The sequence below is a fragment of the Neofelis nebulosa genome, chromosome 4, assembly GCF_028018385.1.
Source record: "Neofelis nebulosa isolate mNeoNeb1 chromosome 4, mNeoNeb1.pri, whole genome shotgun sequence".
NCBI classification, from domain to species: domain Eukaryota; kingdom Metazoa; phylum Chordata; class Mammalia; order Carnivora; family Felidae; genus Neofelis; species Neofelis nebulosa.
In genome coordinates, this window is record NC_080785.1 from 21,652,220 (window position 1) to 21,680,151 (window position 27,932).

The 27,932-nt window shown below is 45.1% G+C and overlaps 1 long non-coding RNA gene across 1 annotated transcript in view; it reads right to left on the reverse strand.

The window, feature by feature from the left end:
• LOC131508972 (uncharacterized) overlaps window positions 1-27,932 on the reverse strand; it is a 68,825-nt gene that overhangs the window by 1,247 nt on the left and 39,646 nt on the right. Inside the window, exons 2-3 of the long non-coding RNA XR_009260238.1 lie at window positions 3,199-3,377; window positions 2,421-2,574 (exon numbers count right to left, since the gene is read on the reverse strand). This is a non-coding gene — a long non-coding RNA (uncharacterized LOC131508972). The remainder of the gene's footprint in view (window positions 1-2,420; window positions 2,575-3,198; window positions 3,378-27,932) is intronic.

A 27,932-nucleotide genomic window follows, 5' to 3' on the forward strand; every position in this document is an offset into this window, starting at 1 on the left:
CTCTCTATTATGGTTCAGGGTCCACTCTCACTAGCATTTAGGTGCTATTTTCCTTTTACTGTTTCCTTCATCTACATCTTTCTCCGGGAGACTCCTAGAGAGGAATGCTGTGATCGTGGGCAGAATACGGCTATTCCAGGGTGCCTTGTCCAAAGACCATCCACGAGTGCCTGATATGCATGGAGAGCCTACAAGGCCAAGTCATAGGGTCCTGTCCTGATAGTCTTTTCAGGGCTCTACCCTAAAGGAGCTCCCTTGCCATGTGCTCGTAGCTGACACGCACTTTCCCAGATTGCCCTGCTTCTCAAATCTCCTATTTTCATCCTTGATCTACTTTTTAGCCTACCTTGGCAACCTACAATACCCTCTGTTTTAAAAAAAAAAAAATAACAAAAAAAATACCCTAGTGGCTTTCTATAGTCCTTGGAATGAAATCTAATCTCCTTACCATAGCCTACATGGTAGGCTGCATTGTTGATCTCAACTCCTGCTGTTCCTCTTGTGGAAGGATTATGCATCCCCAACCGCCGACGACATCACTTTTAACCATGTAACTTTCTTGGGCCAATAGAAGTGGCACATCCACTTCATGCAGAAGCTGGAAGGCCATCACACCTCCAACTTCTCTTTTCCCTCTGCTAGGAAACGGGCAGTGTCCCAGGTAGGAGCTGTCATATCTACCTGGGTCCTCGAGTGAAGAAAATTTGCAGCCAATCCACAGTGGACATATAGTGTGAGTGATAAGTCAACTTCTCTATTATATACTATTGGGATTTGAAGGTGATCTGTTACCATGCAGATTAATCTGATCTGACCGACACATTCATTCTATGGTGCGATCTGACCCCCGACCACTTCTCCAAACTTGTGCCTTACCTTCCATTCCCTCACCCACTACATTCCAAACACCGTGGCCTTCTTTCTCTTCCTTGAACATGCCATGTTTGTTCTCACCTCAAAGCCTTTGCATGTGCTGTTCCCTCTGCCTGGACTGCTTTTCCTCCAAGGTCTTCACACAGCTGGCCCTTCTTCATTATTCAGATCTTGGTTCAAATACTAACCTCTTAAGAAATGCCTGCCCTGAGGGGCGCCTGGGTGGCGCAGTCAGTTAAGCGTCCGACTTCAGCCAGGTCACGATCTCGCGGTCTGTGAGTTCGAGCCCCGCGTCAGGCTCTGGGCTGATGGCTCGGAGCCTGGAGCCTGTTTCCGATTCTGTGTCTCCCTCTCTCTCTGCCCCTCCCCCGTTCATGCTCTGTCTCTCTCTGTCCCAAAAATAAAAAAAAAAAAAAAAAAAAAAAAAAAACGTTGAAGAAATGCCTGCCCTGAACCCCATCTGATGTACCCCCCCTCCAGGCATTCTTTGTCACGTTACCCTGTCTTATTTTGCATCTGCCCACTAGTTTCTTATTTGTTTTCCCTCCTTGGGAACGAACGCTCCATGAAAGTAGAGATCTTGCCTGTCACAATCACTGCTGTATCCCCAGACACTGGAAGGCCACCTGACACATAAAAGACACTTGTAAGTATCCGTGTCATGAAAAATACACGTCTCTCCTCTCCTAAACTTTCAACCCATTTTCAACTGCCAACTGCACACCTCTTCCCTGAGTTCCTGACTCAACAGACCCAAAGCAGGATTCATGATGCTGTCCCCTCTTCGCGCACTCCAATCTCCTCCTCATCCTAGTTCCCAATTAATGACCCCATCGTTCACCCTGCCACCAAATTACACACCTCGGGTGCTTTCCCGCCCCTCCCCCTCACTCCCTCCCCCCCCCCCCCCCCCCCGACTCCCAATCAGTCACCAGGCTGACTCTCTTTTTTCAACCTCTCTCTAATCCACTTCATCCTCATTCCGACGCACCTGCCCTCACTCGGGCCCTCATCATCCGTTGCCTGGATTATCACAGTCTCTGCAGAACAGGGTTCCCTGTTTCCAATTCTCCCCCCTCCCATCTGTGCCGCACACTGCCACCAGAATTATCTTTCTAAAATCTGATAATGTCACTCCCCTGTTTAGAAGGATTTAAAAGGAGCTCCGGGAGAAAGTTTAACCCCTTAGAGGCCATGAGATACCTCTGCGTTCTGGCACCTGCCAACTTCCCAGTGTGTCTGCCACCCACGGCCGGAGCCCTCACCCCATCCAGCCACGCTGACCAGGGCAGCAGATCCCATGTACGTTTGCGCTCACCGCTCCCCTGGGATGCCCTTCCCTCCTTTGCCCCTTGCCTCCCCAAACACACATACGCACGAACACACACGTGTGCACACACTCCCATCAGCGCCCACCCACTGAGAGCCATCCCTCTCGGTTATCATCACTCCCTCCCTTCACTCCCCCCCGGGTAGCCCCTCCCAACTCCTCCGTACCCTCCTCCCGAAAACAAGAAAATAGCTCTCATGATGAGCTGGATGCGAACCTCTCTCGTAAGATCACGTGGCACCGTGTGCGCTTCCGGAACAGGTGTGTGAGTTGCTCGAGGGCTGAACAAGCAGCCTTTCTTGTTTGACTCCCCAGTGCTTCACACTCCCGACAGACACATAGCACGTGCTCAGTAAATCTTGTTCCGGTGACTAGACGGATGCACAGAGAGAGAATGATAGATGGATTAATTACACTACGGAGCACTCGTCTGCGTGACATGACCCGGAAGAGAATGCAAATGACAGTTGAGTCAACTCTTCGTGTCAGTTCTGTCCTGAGAAAGCTATCCCGCAAAATGGATACTTGCTTAGTATAACAGGAAGAGGGCCCCAGGTTTTAGGAGCCCTCAGCTCCCGGCCTCACCAGCACGCTGACCGTCGGTATGGCTCTTAAGCTCGTTTACGGCTGCTATAGCTTTCTCCCACGTGTGGGTTGCAAGAAAGGGCTTTCCTAACGTTGCTCCCGTTTTACAGATCCTCAAAGGGGAATACAGTGATGTCCCCAAACCGCACAATTGGAAAGCAGCAAAGTTAGAACTTGAACTAGGGGTCTCTGTAAGCTGTGTGTCCTCCTCACCCACCTGGGCCACCTTCTCCTCCAAGAACACCAGTAAGTGGATTATCTCTCTTGCCATCACCTCTAAGAAGCCTTAATGCCAATACTTTCTTCCCTGAGGCTGTCTTGAATTGCTTTCCCCACCTAACCTCTCACTGCCCCAAGCGCCTATTAGGGTCCAGCCTCTGGGGAGTGGGCCAGGACCCCTGGCTCCTCACCCAGGAAACGGAGGCTCCCCTCCGACGGAGAGCAGCAAGATCCTCAGCACGGCCACTCAGAAGTCAGGCTGTCATTTCAGAAGATTCAGGTTCCAACTTAATACTATTTGAGGCTCAAAATAACCCCTCCAGTCTTCCTGCTTATTTCTAAATGCAGTTCTTAACAGTAATGATGGCACCTGTGGGGGAGGAAAAAGAAGGGATTTAGGCTGAGAGTTGGTTTCATGTCACCTAAAAGGATTATCTTATACCATCAGAAAGATAATTCCCCTCCTACTGGGGGAGGACGGATTAGGTCTCTACTTGAGATGGTACTCTATGAAAAGATTACTTAAAGATTATAGGACAAAATGGATACATTTGACAACATCTGCTAGGGCTGGGTTTTTTGGCCGAGAAACCATTGTTATTTATGCAATTAATAGATTGCTTGCATTGATCGATGCTCATCTCGAGGCTGTCAACTAGCAGTGTCTACACAATCCTTTGGTGGAGTTTCCTTCCCCACCCCCACCCCCTGATTTTTGACGAAGAATGACACAAAATGACACTGCCTCCATGAAGTCATCCCTGGTCTCTCCACTTAGAAGTGGACACTCTTGGGGCACCTGGTTGGTCAGGTGGTTGAGCGCCGACTCTTGATTTCAGCTCAGGTCACGATCCCAGGGTCATGGGATCAAGCCCCATGTCCCCTTGGGATTCTCTCTCTCTCTCTCTCTCTCTCTCTCTCTCTCTGTCTGTCTCTCTCCCCATCTCTGAAGGTGTTATCACCATGCTGTTTTGTGTGGGAACTCCACTTGCCTGTGCCTTCTCCTCCTGGACCTGAAGCTTCTTACACACATCATTACTCGGGGCCCATAAGGCTGTGCATACACCAGACAGTGAAAAATGTAAAGGCTCCTCTGTGCCCCCCAGGTCTCAGGTATCCCCCAGGCGGCATAGGGAAGGAAGGTCTTGGAGGCTGGCAGGGTCAGGAGGGCACTGGTGTTGCTGGGGTGGGGCTCTGCCAATCTGAATCCTGCCAATGGCTACGCAGTCTTTCAGCCCCTCCCCTGTCACTGCCCTCCAGCCCACGCCAAACTAATGCCAGCCCTAACCCGCATGCCTCAAACTCTTCCCTGCATGAAACAGTTTCTTCAGCCTGGACTGCCCTTCCCTTAGTCCTTCTCCATCCCATGAATTCCTCCTCTGCTCCTTTAGACTCAGCACAGATTGCAGGTCCCCTGTGAAGCCTTCCCTGATGCCTCTAATAGATTCAGGGCATCCTTGTTTTCCTAGTATATGTTATCTGAGACCTAGAAATGCAAAAATCACCATATCTGAAAACATTCACTAATAAACGGCTACTCATAATAAATACTACTTAACAACTATTTACTGAGAGCCCATTACGTGCCAGGCACTGATCCCCACACTTGGAATACAGCAGTGAAGGAAACAAATACCCCCACCCTTGTGGGCTCACACTCCCACAAGGGGCAGAGGGACAGGATATCCATGCAAAATAAACACAATGACAAGTAAACTAAGTAACATGTTAGAGGTTGATAAGTGTGTGCAAAAAGGAAAAAGAAGAGAAGGATAAAGGGGATGGAGAGAGTTGAAGGCGGCAGGAGAGAGGCTAGGGCAGGGCTGAATGGGGTTTTCTGGACAGGCCATCTTCAAAAACTCAGAGAAGGTGGGCACCTGTGTGGCTCAGTCAGTTAAGTGTCCGACTTCAGCTCAGGTCATGGTTTTGCGGTTTGTGAGTTCGAGCCCCATGTCGGGCTCTGTGCTGACAGCTCACAGGCTGGATGGAACCTGCTTCGGATTCTGTGTCTCCCTTCCTCTCTGCCCTTCCCCTGCTCTCTCTCTCTCTCTCTCTCAAAAATAAATAAACATTAAAATTAAAAAAAAAAAAGAACTCAGAGAAGGAAAGAGGGAAGCAGCAGAGGACAGCACACTACAAGGAGTGTCCAATCAGCAGCTAGAAACGAAGCCAAAGTGGAAACCACGTGCAGAGCCAGGTCGAGGAGGAAGGAGAGATCGTCCCCGTCTAACACTGCCACCATGGAAACAGAATGGACACTAGGAGTCACTGATTCAGCAACACAGAGGGCATAGGAGGGCTTTGCAAGAGCGGGTTTGGTGGGGGGACGGCAGTGAGAGCTGACCGAAGTGAACTTGACAGAGAGTGGGGAAATGAGAATTTGGAGACAGTGGGTGTAGACAACTTTTGAGGTTGCTGCAAAAGAGAGCAAAGCAAAGGGACATGAACTGGAGAGGAAAGGCATGCCAATGAAAATAATCTAATAGAATGCAAAGCGCCGATGCCACAGGACAAGGGGGACTTTTGCTAGAGCAGAGGAGGCTGACAGAACACGTGCACGTGTGCACAGGCCATGGAGAGTCCTCACTCCCCATGGAACCGTAGCTCCGTCCATATTCACCATGTTAGGGACTTGGTTCATTCATTCATTCATTCATTCATTCATTCCCCTCTACCTGCCTGGTCGGGTGCTAGGCACTAGGGAGGCACCGCACAGACAGGGGCAATGGTCTCTGCTCTCCTGTAGGTTACCTGCTAGCGGGGGATGCTTGGATGCAAAAGACAAGGACATTTAGTATCTCCTATAATAAAAGTCCCGATAAATGTTCACATTATGTCGTTATTATAGCTTCAATCAAAATGTATCACCATTCTCTGTCCCCTACACTGACAGCAGTTTTCTTTAAAGGCGTAATATTTATCACTCCAGCACCTAACACTATTTCCGACACAGGCAAGGAACTTGTGAAATGCTTGTTGAATGAATACGTGAAAAACCTGAGAGATGAGGGGAAATCCTCTTTTAAAACTCCTCCGTTGGGGCGCCTGGGTGGCTCAGTCGGTTGAGCGGCCGTCTTCGGCTCAGGTCATGATCTCACAGTCCGTGAGTTCGAGCCCCGCGTCGGGCTCTGTGCTGACAGCTCAGAGCCTGGAGCCTGCTTCAGATTCTGTGTCTCCCTCTCTCTCTGACCCTCCCTCGTTCATGCCCTGTCTCTGTCTCAAAAATAAATAAACATTAAAAAAAAATTAAAACAAAAACAAAAACAAAATTCCTCCGTAACAGTCACCTATGTGAGATACTAAGCTACACTTCTCAAAAACAAAACATCCCTGTGACATCTAACACCTCTGTGCAAGCAGTTCCTCACGCTGAAGTATGGAGCAGTTTCCTTGGACACTTTTGACAACCAGCTAAGATGGACTGTCCCTTATCAATTGGATTTTTCCATGGAGTGGGATGAAGTGGAGAGCTGGGAGGGACAACCTGGAAACTGAGGCACCACCAGGTAACAGAAGACTAGACGTCCCGGTCCAGTGGTTGGTCCTGCTTCAGCATGACGACATCAAATACCACTGGAGGGGGCGTGGGCGGTGGCGCACGAAGGGCGGTCAGAGAGAGAAGAGAGTTTGAGGACACTTAGAATCCCCTTGGCTGATAGTCCTAAGCTGCATCCCAAACCATCTCCAGGTGGCAGGAAACAAAGCTTCTAATTCTAAATTGGTGTTTCTGATTGTTTTAATTAGTAGGCCGTCTATGTCTGATTAATTTTTTTGCCCTTCCCGGCTTCCCATCCGCATATATATTTGGCATCATGCAAAAGCTGCTGGCCTTTAAGTGATGTGCTCTGTGTGTCTGGAGATGGGCCATCAAGGAAGAACAAGCAAGATAGCGATTTTTTGCAGAAGTGATGGGAAAGCTGGGGCTTGATCTTATTTCTGACCAATTTCCTGCTTTCTCTTTAAAAATACGAGTTCTGGATCATTGAAAGTTAGGTGGACTCATTTTTAAATTGTACCTCCTGTGACTGTAAGGAGAATTAACTTATAAACCGAAATCTCATCATGACACGAGTTTCAATATGAGATCCTGTCATCCTGGATCCATCCGACCAGGGACTTAACTGCTGAGGCCACCAAGGGAGCTCATTACTGAGACTTCCACTCTTTGTGGTCACACGGTTTGGATACCAGGGAGGGTCCCTTCAAGCTGATGAGGTACAGTGCACTGTGCAGACGGCTGGCCTCTAAAAAAGACCCACCTCGTGGCTGGTGGAGGCCAGCCTCCACCATTACTACTCTGTGACTTTCAGCCCATACTTAACTCTCAGAGTGTGGGGCTTTTTCTTGATTTTTTTTTAATTGAGTAAAATACACATAATATTTATTAATTTAACCAATCGTAAGTGGATAATTCAGTGGCATTCCATACATGCACAATGTTGTATAGCCAACACCATTACCTATACCCAAAACATTTGCATCACGAACAAAACCTTTGTGCCCGTGAAACAGTAACTCTCGCTTTCTCTCTCCCCAGCCCCTGGTAACATCTATTTAATTTCCTGTCTCTGCGAATTTGCCTACGCTAGGTACCTCATATAAATAGAATCGTACAATATTTGTCCTTCTATGTCTGGACTGTTTCACTTAGCATAATGTCTTTCCAAGTCCATCCATGTTGTAGCATGTATTACGATTTTATTGCTTTTTATGGCTGAATGTTATTCCATTATGTGTGTATGCCTCACTCTGTTTATCCATTCATCTGTTGATGGACACATGGACTGTTTCCACGTTTTGGCTGCTACGAATATGGGCGTACAAGGATCTGTGTGAGTCCCTGCTTTCAATTCCTTTGGAGACATACCTAGAGGTGGAAATACTGAATCATACAGTAGTTGTAGTGACCTTTTGAGAAAGTGCCAGAATGTTTCGCAAAGTGGCTGCACAATTTGATACCCCACCACCGATGCATAAGGGATCCAATTTACCCCACATTCTCACCAACACTTGTTATTTGCTGCTGTAGCTGCTGCTGTTTTTACAGCCAGCCCAGTGGGTGTGAGCGGGATCTCACTGTGGTTTTGATTTGCGGTTCCCTGATGACTAATGATATTGGGCATCTTTGCAAAGCCCTAGATTTCATCTACAAAACAATAACAAATATCTATGCTGCTTACTTCAGGATTTGGGGACAGCAGCACACGACACCAGGGAGGTGAATGCACTTTGCAACACTCAATGCAAGTTACTAATAAGATGAGCTGCCACACGAGGCACTGATGTGTGACTTTTCCTCGAGGTTTGGGTGCTTTGGAACAAAAGCAGAACTGTGCAGTGCATGAGGGCAGTAAGAGAGGACAGGTGTCTCGTTCTCACTGGGCAGCCCGAGCCACTCCCACATCTTCAACTGCTGAAGGCTAAGTTCTGATAACACCCTCTTGCACGTGTTTCCAGATGTTTACAGGGGCTCCTGGCCTGAATGTCAACCCTCTCCCTTAGCTGCTGTTCTGGTGCTATGGAATGGAATAAGGTCTGAGAAAGATTTTGAAATTTTTTTCCAGGCACATTTATGTGTGGATTTGACCTTGCAGTTTTACATGATCTTATACCACCAATACCAACCCGACACTGTGACCATGTGACCTGAGAAGAATTTTATATTCTGGCTTGTGAGGTCATAGAAACACCAATGATTCAAATGTCACTGGCTAGAGCTTAATCAGAAGCTCAGAACACCATCAGATGCCCCTAGGCAAAGTGTTTCTAGAAATTCAGGCCCACAAGAATCATCCCACCGGGCATCCCATGCCCCAGAGCCCTCATGGGGCTCTGACTGAAGTCAAAAATGGGGAGAATGTCTCTCTCCTCCACTCTGGATACCTGGGGAAGTGCCCCGACCTCACACACCCCTTGGAAAGAATGACCCCGAGGACTTCCGTCCACACCACAGGCTGCAGACCCCAGTCTGTGAGTCAGGAGGAGCAGACCCCAAGCTGTCTGTCTATACCCCATCTCCCTCCTTCTCTGGCTTCTCACCCCATGCCCATTCTCCTGTCCCTGGTGTGGCTCCTGCCTCACCTCCATTCTGTACGGACCAGTCAGGGATAGCGCAGTGCAGTACAGAAGCCAAGGTCACGTGTTCTGGAGTCAAGACAACCAGGGTTTCAGTGAAATTGCACTAGTTAGCACACTGCAGCCTTGGCCTTGGGGCTTACCTCCATAAGCCTCTGTTTCCCCAGATGCTAACCAGCAGCAAGGAGACCTTCTTTCAGAGTTGGTATGAGAATTAAGGGTTTAGGGTAGCAGCCGGCACGTGGCATGGCTCGGTCAACGTTAAGTAACTTTATTTTTATATATATTTTTTCTTGCAGTTGCTCCGTGACTAAATCCAACCAATTCTCACCCCTCTGCCATTAAGATCTCGGACTAAGTTCCCGCCATCTCTTGCCGGATTGCTCTAAGAGCCTGCTTACATTGGCTCCTGCTTCCCCACGGTGAGCTCGCACACAGCAGATGGAATGCACCTTTCCAAATTAAGTCAGGTTACGCGCACCCTCCACATAAAACTCCCGTCACCTTAGGATAAAGCCAACCCGCCCTCTCTGCCCCTGCCTCTTCCTCCTCCCTCCCCTCCCCACCCTCTGCCCAGCCTCCGAGGCCACCTTGCTTTTCCCAGGCCCACTGTCTTGTGGCCTATTCCTTGCTGTTCCCGCTGCTGGGACTGGTCCCCCATGTCCCTTCAGTCTCCGCTCGAATGTTCCACTTTGTCCTTCCTCGTCCACCTTATCTACACTACGTGCCTCTCCCCCAGGGGCACTCTCCGTTCCCTTGCCCTGCTTTAAGTTCTTCATTGTACTGGTTACGGTCTGAATGCTTGTCTCCCCAACAGACTCTTAACGCTGAAATCCCAATGCCCAATGTGACAGTATCAGAAAGTGGGGCCTTTGGGGGGCTGCTTGGCCATGAGGATGGAACCCTCACAGATGGACTTAGTGTTCTTCCAAGAGGACCCCCAAGAGTCCCTCATGCTTTCTGTCACGTGAGGACGCAGCAAGAGGTCAGCAGTCCACAACCCAGAAGAAGGCCTTCGCCAGAACCCCACCACGCTGGTACCGTGATCCTGGACGTGCAGCCTCTTGAACCGTGAGAAACACGTTTCTGTTGTTTATATGCCATCCAGTCTATGGCATTTTGTTATGGCAGCTCGAACAGACTAAGAAAGTACTTATCACTATATAAAATCATACCAACTGTGCATTTATTTAATGCACAGTATTTATTTTGTGCGATATCGATTTAACGCATAGACTAACACCCTCCTAACGGTTCCTGTCTCTTTATGGTGCTTTATTCATCTGAAGAGCACTTACCATCCATGTGTTACTCATTTCTGCCTTTTTCTTACTTACAGTCTGTCTCATTAGAACGCAGTCTCCCTAAGGGCAGGACTCTTGCCCAGTGCCTATCCGTGCTCAGTATGGAGCAGGCCTTCAGAAAATATGTGTTGAATTAGTGAAGAAACTTGCACCCACTTCCTGTCTCCTTTCTAAAACACAAGTTGCCTCTCTGGATCCATACCCCTATCCTCCACAACCCAGTTCTCCCCGTGTGGGAGGCTGGCTCATCACTGGTTTGGAAGGCCTCTCTAATCTCTGGGCATCAGCAATGCAGATTTATTTCAAGTCGACACAGGCCATGTTGGAGCAGCTGGTGAGAAAATTCACTGCTTGTTCAGTGCTCTGGGTTCATGGTCATCAGACACAGGGCCAGCCGTGTGGACACGCAGTGTCTCAGAGGGGCCTCTGAGGAGACGGCAGCCACAGGCCAGCATCCCTTCCCTGGCGTCAAGGTTGCAGACTGCCATAAAAAGAGTGGAGCCTTGACAAAATGGCCTGGTACCTCTCTGGGCTCAAGAGCAGCGTGCCCAGGGGCCCCTCCGCCCTGTGCCTGTGCACAGACTTCCGGGAGGTTCTCTTCAAGTGCCCGGGGAATGTGGCCTTAACTCCTGGCCCATTCAGGCCCTTCATCTTTTCCATTTTGAGCTACTAACACAACACGCTCTCAGCCAGCATACACAAATTGCTACCTCTGCGTGTGCGTGTGGGTGGTAAAATATACATAAGGTTTATCACGTTAGCCATTTTAAGTGTACAGGTAAGTGGCATTAAGTACATTTGAGAACTTGATCCTTCGGCCTCATTTGGCTCAGGTATAACACCTTCCTTATTGACACAAGTCTGCCTTCCCCTGAGGGTCCTTCTTCCACCCTGGTCACTTCTCCGTCTTCTTTGCAAGCATCTCCTCATTACCTGCCCACCAGATGTTAGCATTTCCCGGGGCTTAGCCTACTGATCTTCTCTACACCCTGTCTTGGATGATTATACACATTCTCGCTGCTCTAAGTACCGTCCGTAATTTGATGGCCCGCAAATTTAGATCTGCAACTCACATCCTTCCTCTTGAGTTCCAGACTCATACACACAACTACCTCCTTGAAATGCCCACTTGGATGCCTCATGGGCATCTCCTAGTTAACAAAGCCAACACTCAATCCTCAATTTGTCCCCCTCAAATCTTCACGCTCCTCCAACTCTATAAATTGGCACCACTATCCACATAATTGCTTAACTAAGGAAACGAGGCCACCTCCTGAATTATAATCTGTCTCTCTGCCTTCAGTTCAATCCACTACCAAGCCCTGTTGGTTTTGTTTCTCCCTCCAAAGTATTTCTTGACTCCATCCACCTCTCTTCCAGTCGCTTCCAAATACGTGATTCAACCCATCACCAGCTTTCACCTGGATGGCCTCCTCCCCAGATGTTCTCACTTCTGGTCTTGCACATGCACAACCTGTTATCTCTGCAGAAATTAGGTCATGGGACATGCCTCCTCCCTAAAACCTTTAATGGTTTCTCATTATACTGCAAATAAACACAAATGTCTCATCATGGCCAATAAATCCTAAGTGATCTGGGCCTTGCCCAATGCTCTAAGCTCATTCTGTAGCTGTCTCCTCTCCCCCTACACTCCAGCCACTCCAGCCTCCTTTTTCCCTTGAACATACAGGACTCTCCACTTCGTGGACTCTTGCCCAGTGCCTGTCCGTTTCAGTATGGAGCAAGCCTTCAGTAAATACGTGTAGAATTAGTGAAGAAGCTTGTACCCACTTCCTGGCTCCTTTCTAAAACACAAGTTGCCTCTCTGGATCCATACCCCTATCTGGGTTTGCATATACTCATCTGTTTCCCGAGAGATACATTCACCTGCTCTCCCCCTGGTTGCCGCTTTCTCCTCCTTCAGAACTCAGTTGCATGTTATGGCTTGAGAGAGGTTTCCCTGACCACCCTCATTAGCTACATCTTCTACCTCTGCATTCTGGTCATTTCTTTACTGGCATGTATTACAATTTATGTTCAGTTGATCATTTGAATATATTTTTTACACCTCCTTAGTGTCAGACACTAAGCTAGGCCCAGGGGATACAACTGTAAACAAAATCTGATATAGCCCATACTCTAATAGAGCTTTAACTGTAGTAAAGGAGAAATATACTAATTTCTGTAAAAAATCACCACTGTGAGTGTGTAATACAAAGGGCCTTAGCACTACAAAGAAATTTCTACTTCAGAGCATAATTAAGAAGCTAGCCATGGACTATGATGTGGGTAGGCTTCCCCAGAGAAGTGACAGGCTTCAGCCGGCATCTGAAGGATTAGCAGGGGTTAACCAGGCAAGAGGGAGGAGAGTGGCTTTCCAGGCAGAAGGAAGAACTTATGCAAAGATCTTTCAGGAAGATGGAGCAAAATGCTAGGAAGGTCAGGGTGGCAGCTGCGGAGAATGAAGCAGAGAAAGGTGTGTGACATAACTGGGGGGCTAGCCTGGAAACACCACGCTGGGATTCGTACGCCCCAGCGAGGAGCATGGGTCAATCTCAGGAAGCAAAAGGGAGCTGTTCAAGGGTTGTAGGTATGAGGTAGGTTAGAGGTCTGGACTCACATGATGGCATCTGCTTTGGCAGAAGATCACTCCAGCTACAACGTGGGAAGCAGCTTGGGGAGGCTGTAGGAGAGCTGAGACACCAGAGGGTAGCTTTCGGGCTGGCTTGGGGAGCCGTGATGGTGGCAGGCATCCTGGTGGCAGGATGGTGGCAGCAGAGGCAGGGAGAAGAGGACAGACACCGTGGGAGGATATTCAGAAATCAAATCAATAGGGATTGAAGCTGGACTCGATAGACTTGATAGAAAGAGAAGAAAGGTTCAACGAAAACTTGTAGATTTCTGACTTAATGGACTGCACGACCACTCACTGAAATAGGGAACACTGAAAATGAGAAACAGAAAATTAGACATGAACTGGGCAGGGGTTCTCAGAGGGAGGTGATCATGAGTTGAGTCTGAGGTACATTTGGGAAATGCAAATGGAGATAACATAGGATTGAGAAGCAGTGGTACAGCAGACTTGAGTCAGCAGCCCCGCACAGAGGTGTGAGCTGAAGCTCTAACTTAGGGGTTCACAGATGTATATGCAAGGGACTGAAAATCTGTGCCTCCCCCCCCTTCCCCGCCTCCGCCAAAAGTCATCTTTGAAATCTTAAATCCCAGTGGGGCCCTTGGGAGGCGATTAGTTCGTAGCATGGAGCCCTCGTGAATATGATTAGTGCCCTCATAATCAAGGTGAACCCCATGGTTTTGAGTCAGAGGAGCTGAGAAGGTGGAGTTTATCTTTAGCTGAGATGAGAGAGTCTGTAGGAGGAGACTGTAGGAGTCTGTAGGAGGAGTTTTGAGTGAAGATCACTAGCTCGGTTCTAGCCTGTTAAGTTGGAGGCGCCTAAGAGAGCTGTCGCGTGGCTATTGAGGTAAGGAGTTCCAAAGAGTCAAGGTGACCTCATCCGATCCCATTGGTTTTAAATACCATCTATTTAAGTGCCATCTATGTGCTGATGGCTCAACATTTTCTGCCTCCAGCCCTGAGAGTAAGGGTGAAAAAGAGAAGAGGTCTGAGCATGAGGCCCTGGGACATCCCCAGGTTTAGAGGGCAGGAAGACGAGTGAAGCCAGCAAGGAGACTGAGAAGGAGAGACCAGAGAGGAGGAGAGCCAGAAGAAAGGGGTTGTCTCAGAAGCCAAGAGAAGAAAACCCTTCAAGATGAGGAGATGGAACCACTGAATTAAGTACAGCTGATAAGTCCAAATAGATGAGAACCAAGGAATATGGTCACTTGAATAGCAGTGTGGACATCACTGTTGACCTTGAAAAGATTTGTTTCCACAGTAACCCCCAGAGGAGAAAGACTGGGGCCAGTGGGTCCAGACAACTTTTCTAGGAGTTTTGCCGTGAAGCAAAGGAGATGAATGGAGTGGTAGCTGGAAGGGAGAGTGAGGCTCAAAATAGACTGGAGGTTTTTTAAATGGAAGAAATAGCAACATATATGCACGCTGATGGGAATGGTTGGCATAATACAGGAGTAAAGTGAATCGTGAATACAAATGAATAATTCAGTACAGAATGGTGGGAACTGCTCTCGCAATGCTCTTGAGTATGAGAGGGGAAGGGAGCAAGTCCTCAGGTGGAGGGGCCGGTGGAAGGCTGAGGCAGAGCCCTACTTCATCGCTACTGGCAGGAAACAGGACAGCAATGTGGGTAGGTGGATCCATATGCGGGTGGGAGCTTTTGCAAGTTCTCTGCCAGTGGTGTTAATTTTCTCAGTAAATTGGGGGAAAAGAGCATCAGTGGAAAGTGAAGAGAGGGATGGAGAGAAGGGGGGCTGAGAAGAGAGAGGGAGACACAAGGGTCATCTAGGAGAGGGAAGGACAAACAGAGCAGGAGGTACAGGATAATTGCTGGGCAATGTTATGGCTGCACATAAGGTTAGTGATCAAATATTTACCGTGACCTTGAAGATTAGGGGGTTTATTTATTTATTTATTTATTTATTTATTTATTTATTTATAATATGAAATTTATTGTCAAATTGGTTTCCATACAACACCCAGTGCTCGAAGATGAGGGGTTTTAAATTATTGATCTTGAAGGTGGAACAGATTCAGGTGATGCCAGGTTATACTTGCAAACATGAGTGATTGAGATGGAACGAAAGAGGGTATTTGGTATTATGGTTCTGCTCATTGGCTCATCTCCGGGCAGGAACTATGCCCCTCCTTTACCACTCAGTGCCCACTACCCTGAGTACCTGTCTCAAAGGAGGTGCTCAATAAACACTGGATAAAATACAAACATTTTACAAATTACAAAACATTTCCCATATTACATTCTGCTCTCTCCTCCTCCCCACATCCCTGTTCTTTGTCTTCCACACTGACTCTTAAAGGTTACTTATGAATTCAACGTCACATTTAAAACACATCCATATTGGAGCGCCTGGGTGGCTCAGTCGGTTGAGCGTCCGACTTCGGCTCAGGTCACAATCTCACGGTTTGTGAGTTCAAGCCCCGTATTGGGCTCTGTGCTGACAGCTCAGAGCCTGGAGCCTGCTTCTGCTTCTGTGTCTCCCTCTCTCTCTGCCCCTAACCCACTCACATTCTGTCTCTGTCTCTCTCAAAAATAAATAAACATTAAAAAAAATTTTTAAACACATCCGTATTTATGGATGATTACAGCAGTTTCTTGGAGAAGAAACCCAAGGACCGAGCTTATATGTAAAGTTAGGAAAGAGGCCATTTATTCACACCAGTCACTTATTTTATGATAACACAAAACTTTTTATAGGACCTTCTGGATTAAAGCATGTTGACAACTATCGTTACCTCTCATCTTCAGAAAAATCCCAAGAGGCAGGTGCAGGGACGGCATCATCCCCATTTGACAGGCAAGAGAATGGAGGAAAGTGCTTTTCCTGGACACATGGCCAGTTAGGGGCAGAGCAGGAGGAAAATCTGCTCAACCCCCACCCCGGCGCTGCACAGGCTGTTCACCTTGAAAGTTCTCGTGATTTTACTGCTTCATGTGACCCCATTGCCCTTTGAATTTCTGATCTCTTTCGAGTACCTGCCCTCACAATCTCTTTTTCTCCTGTTTCCAGCCTCCCTCCCAGGGATACATCTCAGATTTGGGAATGCAGGTTGGAAAATCCAGATCTCAGGGACACAGCTGAAGACAAATTGGCAGGGTATGTGTCCATACGCCGATTCAGCAGCCCCAAATCCAGTCCGTCACAACTAAGGTTCTTTACAAGGAGTGGAGCTCCTGGGCTTGCACCCTTTGTCGCTTTGCCCCAACACCCCATCCCTACCAAGGGTCTGGGTGGTTGCTGACATCTATTTCTTTCCTGGAATCCCATGCTAAATACTTGTTACCACTTACTGTGTGATCATTGTGTCGAGGTGCTCTGTTAAATACCATGTGTATTAGAACGTTTATTCTTTTACACTGAAAACACTGCAAAAAAGAGGATTCTTGCCCCACTTTCCCACATAAGGAAACTAATGCAGAAGGAGGTCATAACTTGCCAAGGTCCCACAGCAATTCATTGGCAGGGCTGAGACTGGAACTCAAGTCTGAACCCAATGTCCTTGCTTTAACTGCCATTATACCATCTCTCCATTTCTTGCTGAAGAGCAAGAAACAGAAAGAACCTCAGTTAAATTTTTCATGTTAATTATTGCCTCCTCCCCTACCCTTACTGCAGAGCCAGTTTTCTCTAAGGTGACATCTCACCACAGGCTTGACTGGGGAACAGATCTACATATGAATGGCAGGTCCTGGCTGGAGATAAACAGTTAAACGGCTACTTCCTGCCACTAGGGGGAGAGAGAGAGAGAGAGAGAGAGAGAGAGAGAGAGAGAGAGAGAGTTAGGGACCACCACAGTAGTCCAGGTGCTCTGTCCAGGACCCTGGTGAGGGAGGTGGGGCACTGGGAGGGATGGACACTCCCACCGTCTTTCTCTAATGAGTTCCCCATCGCTGTACTTCCCCAAATGTATAGTATTTGCTACCCATTATAGTACCGTACCTACAGCTTGCCATCCCAGCCGAGACCTTAGTCGTGAGCATTATGACAAAGTATTCTGCTTTCTCCAACTGGTCTTACCCTGACATGGTGTTCTTTTCACAATATGCCACAATCCAAAACTGAACTGCCAAAGAGCGGAGCGCTGAGAGAATGAGGAAACAGAGGTAAGCCTCACAGGCTTACCCTGGAGATTCCCTGCGGGGTCCATGAGGCAGTTCTAGGCTCTCCCAGGCACCAAGGCAGGGAGCAAAGGGCTATGGACATCACATTTTGCTTACTGCTCCTCAAGATATACATTTCCGTGGGCAGCAGGGAGGAGATTACATCATCTTCTGAGTAAATACAGACATGTGATTCCTTTTCCTATTAAACTTAAGCCACATGACCCCAAATTGCATTTTACTTCCCACGACTTGCTATATTTCTGAAGATTTCTGCAATAACCCTGGCATTATGCTTATAATGGAGACAGGTATGAAGCTTTCATTTGTTTTGCAGGGACAAGCTGGAAATAAGATGCCCGAGAAGGTAATGAAGTGGTGGGTGTGCAGTAGGAAAGATGTCGGCTCTAGCAGAAATGCCTCTCCCAGGTTGGAATCCCTCTAGCTGGTGTGTCTAAAAGCCATAAGCACAGATGCCGTGGTAGCAATTTGGATCATTAGTGGGATGTGCTGGGGGACCGCACTATGCTCAAAGCTGGCAGGAAAGATATTGGGCTGGTCTTAGGGAGCCGGGAAGAGCAATTCCACTCATCTCAGGCTACTTAGTAAGGAGAGAATTAACCCACACAGGGAGCCCGCCTAGCAATGAGTGAGCCAGTCCTTTTCCCCCGCCCTCAAAGCCCCGCTAAGTTGCTTTTCCTTTCAAGAGGAGTGATGGATTTCCAGGCATCACAAGGCAATCGCACTGTATTTAAAGAACATACGTGTTCTCAAAAATTTGCTTTCTGCAAATTAAATTTTCATATACCAAATCCTACTTTCCCATACCTTTTTTTATTATCAAATCAAGTAACATTCTTGAGAGAATACGGTCAACCCACTCTTGGGAATACAACACAAGGCGAAAGGCAGCACATTAAAAAAAAACAGAAAACAAAAAAACAGGAGTATTTTTTAAATAAACCTCTCAAAATAAGTTACATGTGATAAGTTTCTCAAAATAAGTTATAAACTATGAATGTAAGTAGCCAGAAATATCTGTCTCCTTGGCCAACAGCTTCATGGTCCAAAGGAAAACCCATAACGATAGCCGAGCTAAATAAAAGAGACTATTCTCTAGTCTTTTAGTCTCTAGAACAGTCTTTAAAAAAAAAAAAAAAAAAAAGAACCAGGGTGTTTGGATATTAAGCTATTGTCTCTGAGCTTTGTGATAGGGGTGCTTGCAACTCCAAAAGCCACGTTCCCTGCTTAGCCAGCTGGATTCCCCATAGACTAGGTGATAGGGGCACGTGACCCTCCATGTTTGCCTCACCAGCAGTGCCTCTGAATTCTGGAAGCAGCAGCTTGGTTCCAATTTCCAGTTTTCTCCATGCTCCCAGAACGAGCCTCATTGTGCTCCCTTACTTGCAATGATGTGTTGGAACAAGCTTGCTCAAGAGAATTTCAGGGATTTTGTAAGCTAACTTTAAGCAAAATTGCTATTAAAAATTAAATTACAGGGGCACCTGGGTGGCTCAGTCGGTTGAGCGTCCAACTTTAGCTCAGGTCATGATCTCGCTGTCCGTGAGTTCAAGCCCCACGTTGGGCTCTGTGCTGACAGCTCAGAGCCTGGAGCCTCTTTCAGATTCTGTGTCTCCCTCTCTCTGCCCCTCCCCGACTCATGCTCTCTCTCTCTCTCTGTCAAAAATAAATAAACATTAAAAAAAATTTTTTTTAATTAAATTACATAAACTCAGTGTATTAGTTAGAGCTGTACTGTCAGAGCTGTGGTAACAAAGCACTCCAAATCAGGTGGCTTAAATAGCAGAAGTTTATTTTCTCACAGTTCTGGAGCCCAGAAGTCCAAGATCAAGGTGTCTTCAGGACTGGTTCTTTCTGAGGCCTATGAAGAAGAATCTGTTCCATTCCTCTCCCCTAGCTGCTGGTGGTTTGTTGGCGATCTTTGGCCTCTGTTGGCTCATGGAAGAATCACTCCTATCTCTGCCCTTATGTTCATGTGGTGTTTTCCCCATTGTCCCGTATGTCTCCAAACCTCCCTTTAGAAGGACACTAGTCATGTGTCCTAGGGCCCATCCTACTGACCTCGTTTTGACTTGATTACCTCTGTAGAGATCCTGCCTCCAAATAAGGTCACATTCTGAGATCCTGGAGGTAAGAACTCCAACATGACTTTTGGGGGGACATGATTCACTCCATAACCCAGACAAATTACAGAGAGGAAGAACAGACAACGATTGCCAGGGTTACAGAAGGGAAATGAAGGTGTGTCTATTAAGAGGCAGCAAAAGGGAGTTTCTTTGTGATGATGGGACGGTTTTATATCTAGATTGTGGTGGTTGTGGTTATACAAATCTCTCTAGGTGATAAAATGTCCTAAAATTGAACACAAAGACATAAAAAAATGAGTAAATGCAAAAACTGGCCCAGGTCTATACTCAAACTAATCATATTTTGCCAACGTATTTCCTGGTTTTAATGATGTACAGATGTCACTATTGGGGAAAGCTGGAGGATATCGCAATTGGTACAGGGGTACTGTTTTTGAAACTCCTGTAACTCTATAATTATTTCAAAATGAAAAAGCCTTTTTAAAGAAATAACAGACCCCCCCCAAACACACACACACACACACACACACACACACACACACACACATAAATAATCCAATCCAATTAAAACTGAGCAGAAGACCTGCGTAGACATGTCTCCAAAGCAGACATACAGATGGCCAACAGACACATGAAAAGATGCTCAACATCACTAATCATCAGGGAAATGCAAATCAAAACCACAATGAGATATCCCCTCTACCTGTCAGAATGGCTAGTGTCAAAAAGACAAGAAATAACAAGTGTTAGTGAGAATGTGGAGAAAAATGAATCCTCACGCACTGTTGGTGAGAATGAGAACTGGGGCAGCCGCTGTGGAAAACAGAATGGAGGTTCCACAAAAAAAAAGAGAGAGAGAGAGAGAGAGAGAGAGAGAGAGAGACTGAAATACCATATGATCCATTAATTCCAGTACTGGGTATTTACCCAAAGAAAACAAAAAACACTAATTCAAAAAGACATACGCACCCCTATGTTTATTTGTCCCAGCATTATTTACATTAGCAAGATATAAAGGCAATCTAAATGTCCATCAAAAGATGATATATATCTTCTTTATCTGTTCACATACACAACGGAGTACTACTCAGCCATAAAAAGAGTGAGCCCATGCCACTTGAGACAACATGGATGGACACAGAGGGTATTCCGCTAATGTGAAATAAGTCAGTGAAGGAAAAATATATTATTTCATTTATATGTGGAATCTAAAAAAAAAACAAAACAAGTGAACAAAGCAGAAACAGACCAATAAATACAGACCAAAAAAAAAAAAAAAAAAAACCCCAAACTGGTGATTGCCAGAGAGGGTAGAGGGATGAGAAAAATGGGTGAAGGGGGAGAGAGAGATACAGGCTTCCAGTCATGGAATGAATATGTCATGAGAATAAAAGGAACAGCATAGGGAATACAGTCAATGATACTGTGACACTATACCATTGTATAGTGACAGACAGTAGCTACACTTGTGAACGTAGCATAATTTACAGAGTTGCTGAATCACTACGTTGTGCACCTGAACTACTATAACATTGTGTGTTAACTATACTTCAATAAAAAATAAGTAAAATCTGAAAAAAAAAAACCAACAATGGTAACTGATATCCCAAAATCATTACTTCCTAAATATTTGCATTTTGCTGTCATCTGTGCTCTGAGGTCCCAGTTCTGCAGATGCCTTCTTCCCGGCTTCCAACTTCTTCCCTTGTTGCCCCCAGCCACAGAGATGACAGCTGTTTCCCACAGTCGTCTATCTCTGTGCTGCCTCAGTGTTCCCTTTTGCCTTCTGCTCCCTAATACCCGCGTTAAGTAAATCCTTATATTAAATTCTCTGTTAATTATGTTTGTTGTTCTGACTGATAAACCAGTCAACACAAATGTTCTCCAAATGATGCAAATGGCTCCTATGATGGTAGAAGATAAAGCATTTTCATTTCCCAAAACTACCAGAGGCCCAGTCTACGTGCCTCTTCTGATTATACTAGGATTTCATTCTGGAAAATTGGCATTCCCAAAGGATGCTGGGAACAGAGCTTGCATGACCTCAAAAGCACCACAGCAATAGCTGTCCCAATAGCCCAGATACTTAAGATTATAAAGCAATCGGAGAATACTACTTTGTTTTAAAAATTAATAACGATTTTCTTTCTGATTATAAAGGTAATCCATGCTGCCTTGTACAGTAGAGTATAAAGACACAATACCAACATCCAGAGAGAGATAACCTTTAGTATTTATTTCATGTGCTTTCTTCCATAATTCTTGTGATACGTAATATAAACAATTTGTATCTGTCTAAATGTGTAGCTTTTATTTATTTTTATTTTTTTAACGTTTTATTTTTGAGAGAAAGAGCACGAGCAAGGGAGGGGCAGAGAGAGAGGCAGACACAGAACCTGAAGCAGGCTCCAGGCTCTGAGCTATCATCACAGAATCTGACGCGGGGTTTGAACCCACGAACCATGAAATCATGACCTGAGCCAAAGTTGGATGCTTAACCCACTGAGCCACCCAGATGCCCCTATTTTTTTTTATTTCTTTATTTTGAGAGACAGAGAGAGAGAGAGAGAGAGAGAGAATGCACGTGTGAGAGGTGGGCTGTGGACCAGAGAGAGAGGGAAAGACAGAATCCCAAGCAGGCTCCATGCTCACAGCTCAGAGCCCAGTGCAAGGCTTGATCTCACTGTGAGATCATGACCTGAACCAAAAGCAAGAGTTGGATGCTTAACCAACTGAGCCACCCAGGAGCCCCTAAATATGGAGCTTTTAAATATGTAAAATGAGATTGGGTTCATTTATAGATACTGCTACATTTTGAAGATAATTATCAACCACTCTTTTTCACTTTGATGAATAAATATAGGCTTTAGGCTTTCAGGGCAAGCTGAGAGAACACGGCTGGAGTTGGCAGACGGACTTATAATTCTCATCCCATGCCCAGCCCAGTCTTCAGAATGGGGTTCTCAAGGCAGACTCTTCCCTGGTCAGCTGCACATGGGATGATTTTGCTGCTTTGGACTCTCCGATCCCCAGAGCAGGGGCAGAGCCAACCTCAGAGGGCAGGCCTGGCCCCACCTTCTGCACACACACTGGGAGGCAGGAACAGAGCACCTGCCACCAGGGGGGGGCAGACTTCTCCCCAGCATCCAGGTCTGTCCCCTGGGGAGCACTCAAACCCCCCCCCCAAAGGAAGAATTAGGAGCAGTGGAGTCTGACAGCATTTATCTCACCTGCTAAGTAAACCATCCCTTCTCTCCACAGAGAAGCAAAGCGAGTGAGGACAAACACAGAGAGAAAAGCTGAATGTATTTTCTTGCCAAAGCTCCCTCTTGGCAACACAAGGTCCAAGGAATAGGAAACCCCTCACAGACAGTATTTGAATCACATTTTTTTCAGGTAGTGCTATACTGTGAGCTTATCTGTCATCAAAATATCTTCAAAAACATGACTTCATACTTTTGGAATTTTTCTTATTATAAAACAATACAAAGTCATTGTAGAAGTTTGAGAAATAAGGCAAGCTCCAAGAAGAAAATGAGAAGCATAGTTAATCCCATGATCCCATATAACTACTGCTAGCATTCTGGCATAAATCATTCCTTGTACTATGCAAAGAATTACACGGCATATAGCGTTTGGTAACATGTTTTTCATTTAATGTACCTACAACACCTTTACATATTTTCTCAGTTACCTGTTGCCGTGTAACAAAGTACATCAAAACTTCATGATTTAAAAGGATAATTTAATTTTGCTCATGGTTTTGTGGATCAGGGCCCAACCACATTCCAGGAGACAGAGAAATAGTCTTCATCCTTCCAAGGTCACACAGCAGAAGAGCAGGTAGGATGGGAGGTAGCCATCTTTGGAAAATACAACATGCTGCGTGTTGTTAAAGATTCTCCTTTGTAACTGGAATAGCAGAATAGTATGTATTTTTAAATGTGTTCCTCATTGATTTAATGAATTTCAATCTTTGCAAAATTTAGAAACAGTATGGTAAACACCTCCATGATGAACATTCCTGTACATAAAACTTTATCTGCATCTCTGAAATTTTTATTAGGATAAATTATTCAAGGTGGAGTTACTGAGTGATAGAGTTAAAGCTGCTTGATATAAATGGCCAAATTAATTTCCAGAAAAAACCTAATTTAGATACACTTCACTTGAAAATATTTTGCTCTCTGAAAGAAAAATAGTCCCATCAACACTTTTCTTTGGAAATACAGTTGGCTATTTTCATCTGTTATTTTACGAGATACCTGAAATTTTTACTGAAGATTAATTAAACCTATAAATGAACCTGGGATAAACTGGTCTTTCTTCAGTATTCGGTCTTCTGAAAGTTTCGTGTTCTGCTCTTCCTTTGTATTCATCAGTGGAAACTTACTCATTATTGAATCGTCCCTAGCACATTACACCTTTGTCATTGTTTTAGATAGGATAAAACTGGAGGCTCCTGGCGGCTCAATCGGTTAAGTGCCCGACTCTTGGTTTCGGCTCAGGTCATGATCTCACGGTTGGTGAATTCGAGCCCCATGTCAGGCTCTGTGCTGACAGCAGAGAGACTGCTTGGGATTCTCTCTCTCCCTCTCTCTCTGCCCCTCCCCTGCTCACTCGCATGCGTGCGCACTCTCTCTCTCAAAATGGCAATAAAATAAACTTTAAAAAGAAAAGTTTAAACTGATTATCAATGTTAAATTGGGACAGTGATTATTTTGAATATCTATTCAGAGTCATCCGTCTTTCTAATTTGTTATTGGTTCCAGTAACTGGTGAACTGCTTCTCTTAGGTTTTCTGGGTAGATAACTGTCTTAACTACAAGTAGGGGCACCTTTGATCTCCTTTGCAGCCACCCAGCTTGTTTCCTATCTTTTTGTGTTAGCTAACATATCCAGGACAGTATTAATTAATACACTGAGTCAAGACATTTTTCTCTTATTCTTGATTTTAAATAGACTACATCTGGTGTTTTCCCCTTAAATATGGTATCTGCTATTGTTTAATATAAATAGTCTTTATCATTTAAAAATGCCCCTATTTCTAGTTTACTATATCTGTTTATTCACAATTGGTACAGAAGTTTCTGAAATGCCTTCTAGACATCTACTGAGATGATGGAGATTTTCTCTTTAGACTTACTGATATACTCTTCTGTTTCCTAATATTAAATGATTTTTGTATTCCCAGAATAACCCAACGGATTCATCATAGATTGCTCTCCTTATATATTCTTGAAATTGATTGGTGAGCACTTTAGAAATTCTGTCTATATACAATGAGAATGGTTTGTAACTTTCTATTTTATGATATCTTTCTCAAGGTCTGTTATAGAAATATATTTCTTTTGTGAGGGAATGGGAAGATTTTAATATTTTCTCTACTCTGGAACAGTTTAAATGGCACTGGAATTATTTGATCCTTTAAAAATTAAAAGCAAAACAATGGGGCACCTAGGTGGCAAAGTCAGTTGAGCCTCCAACTCTTGATTTTGGCTCAGGTCGTGATCCCAGGGTCGTGAGATCAAGCCCTGCTTTGGGCTCTGCGCTGAGCATGGAGCCTGCTTAAGATTTTTCTCTCTCTTCCTCTGCCCCTCTCCCCTACTCATGTTCTCTTTCTAAAATTAAAAAAAAAATTGGGGCACCTGGGTGGCTTAGTCAGTTGAGCATCTGACTTCAGCTCAGGTCATGATCTCATGGTTCGTGGGTTCAAGCCCCGCGTCGGGCTCTGTGCTGACAGCTCAGAGCCTGGAGCCTGCTTTGGATTCTGTGTACCCACCTCTCTCTGCCACCCCCCCCCCCCACTCATGCTCTGTCTCGCTCTGTCTCTCAAAAATAAGTGTTAAAACAAATTTAATTTAAAAAAATTAAAAGCAAAATCAACTAAAAGTGGAGTGTGTTTAGGGGTCAATTCTTTCTCTTCTTGTTAATCTAATCAGTTATGTGTTGTTGTTTTTTTTAATTGGATCAGACTTATTCATTTCAGGTAGATTAATATATTAGCATAAAGCTGTTTTTAATTATCATTTGAAATTATTGTATCTGTTAACACATTTCTTTTCTCATATGTTTTTATCTATGCATTTTCTCTTGCCATCATAGTATCAGCCATAAATTGTCTAGTCTGTGATTTATTTATATTCGTTCTTAGATTTATTTGTCTACTATTATTGTTTAAAAAAGAATTAATTTTTAAAATATTTTCCAAATACTGAGTTCCTTATGTTTGATGGATTATTTTTCCAGTTTCTTGAGATTATTACTTAATTAATTTATTTTATTTTTTGTTTAATTTTTTAAAAGCATTTCAAAGCTATGCATATGCCTTGAATTAACAGCATTGGTTGTATCCCACAAATTTAAGATACTGTTTTTATTTTTGAATTGTTGAATACTGAAAATGTCCTCTCTTAGTAATTTTTAAGGGAATATTTTAAATTTTCAGGTGCTTGAACTATTTATGTGCCCTCTGAGATGATTTCATTATGGTATGAAAATGTCTGCCTTTATTATTTATTGATGTTTATTCTATGAGCTAATGCAATATATATATATATATATATATATATATATATATATATATATATATACATATATATATTTTATGTTGTCAGCACAGCCCCAGAGAAGAGGAAAAGGCTAGGAAGGCCCCCTCCCACCAAAGTATGGTATCATTTAAGTCCGTCCATATTCCTCCACTTCGGTGCCCATCCTAGAAAGGAAGGCAGAACGACAGGAATAAATGTGAGAGAGCAAGTGTCCCAAGAATCTTAGGTTAAGTTACTAACTAACATTATTCTAACATTATTCTAACTAATGGATGGATGGCCTCAGCTCTGAGGAAATGACAAGGACAGAGAGAGCAATGGACTGCTAGATCAATAAGAACCCTTGAACAGAGCATCGGGGGAGTAAGCACATGGTTTTTCCTTGTCCTGGGTTCCTGAGTACCCAGGGCTTCCTTCTGAGCAGTAGCCCTCAGAGATACAATAAGGATATATGCTTTTTACACATTAACAACAATAGTCAAAGTCAGAAGAAACAGGTTAACACCGCTCAAAACACTGTATAGATTATGTGGATTTTACATGACATTTTAAAATGTTTATTTATTTTGAGAAAAAGAGAGAGAGTGTGTTAGCAGGAGAGGGGTAGAAAGAAAGGAACTATATCTCACAAGAGCCGCAAGATGTCATAGAAGGATGGTCTGTTTAGTGTTCGGCTGAGACCCGGCCTGAAGACATTACCTGCAAGGATGGTGTATCATCCCACCCTTCAGGGCACAACATATGCCTCATCGCTATGTGGGGCTCTGAGGTGCTATGCCCCTCAACAGGTACAATTCCTGACGGTTTTCGCCAGCGTTCTTATCGCTTTTCAGCAGAAACGGATTTTTGGAGTTTCTTCCTCTGCCATTTTAGAAGTCAAAATTTTCTTCATCCTCTCCCCTGCTTTGTTCCATCGAGATAACTTGAGGTTTCTGCTAATACGTTTCCTTCGGACAGAATTTACATTTGCCTCTGGCAGGAGACACGGGGCACCGTCAATCCCCGATCGTATCAATGCCAACAGGGATTGAGGTGACTCGAAGCTGGCTTCAGTCCCTGCCAGGGACAGACTATTCCTGCTTCATGTTATTCCAGTGATGTGACCACTCATGGTCTTAACCCAGCTCGTGGGGTTTTATCAGAGCCTCCCGCCCCTGCCAGGCTCCTAATTCACTAAGTCTGCCAAAAGTTCTGCTCAGCATCTTGGCCCCTCAGCCATGTCAAATGGACTTTGCCAGACATTCTTAGGAGAAAGGAGAAAACTGGCCAGAAGATCCAGGCTCACCTTACTGGGCTTCTCTCTTCTCAAAGAACTCGGCCCAAGAAATCTTCAGTGCCTTGTGAGTTCTCAGATTCTTACAGATTTCTAAAGATCTATTTTGCCTAGCTTTTCTAGTAATTCTCAACAGGAGAATGGGGCTGAACTGCCAATCCAGCTACTAGGGGAAACGGCCCAGTGTTGGCTGTCATTGCTGCAGGAAGTGTATAAAGCAGGAGAGATGACAGGAAGGGTGCACCTCCCAGCTGAGTCAGATACATTAAGTGACACTTCTCAGATGGTCCACACACAGTCCTGCCTCTATCCCATCAGCCAGAAGTTAGTCACGGGCTGCATCTGGCTTCAAAGGGAAGGCCGAAAATATAGGCCATTCACATCACTTATGCTGCCACCCTAAACGAAATCTGGGTTTTGTCATAATGGGAAAAAAAAGCAAAGAATGGATTTTGGGTGAGCAACATGGTCTCTGCCGCATTCCTCATCCATAAAATGGGAATAATATTTATACCTAACTTATAAAATTGATTAAAGGATATATATAAAATGCAGGTAAATGTCTTTACACAGAGCCTGGTAAATGGTGAACAGTGAGTAAGTGTTAGCAACAGTACTATTTATACAGCATAGTAGCTTGAATACAAGTATAGATTATCTCATGATAAACATGGAAAGGAACAATCCTTCGAACTTCCTTTCTCTACTTTCCCACAGTCACCTGAAGCCAATTATAAACTCAGTCAGACAAACTTAGGGATAAAAATCCCCGTTACCATTGCTTTGTTTCCAATTGTTGAGAACTTGCTTGGTTTCTAACCGCCGATTATACATTTAGCCCATATTAGGTATTAAAAGGCAT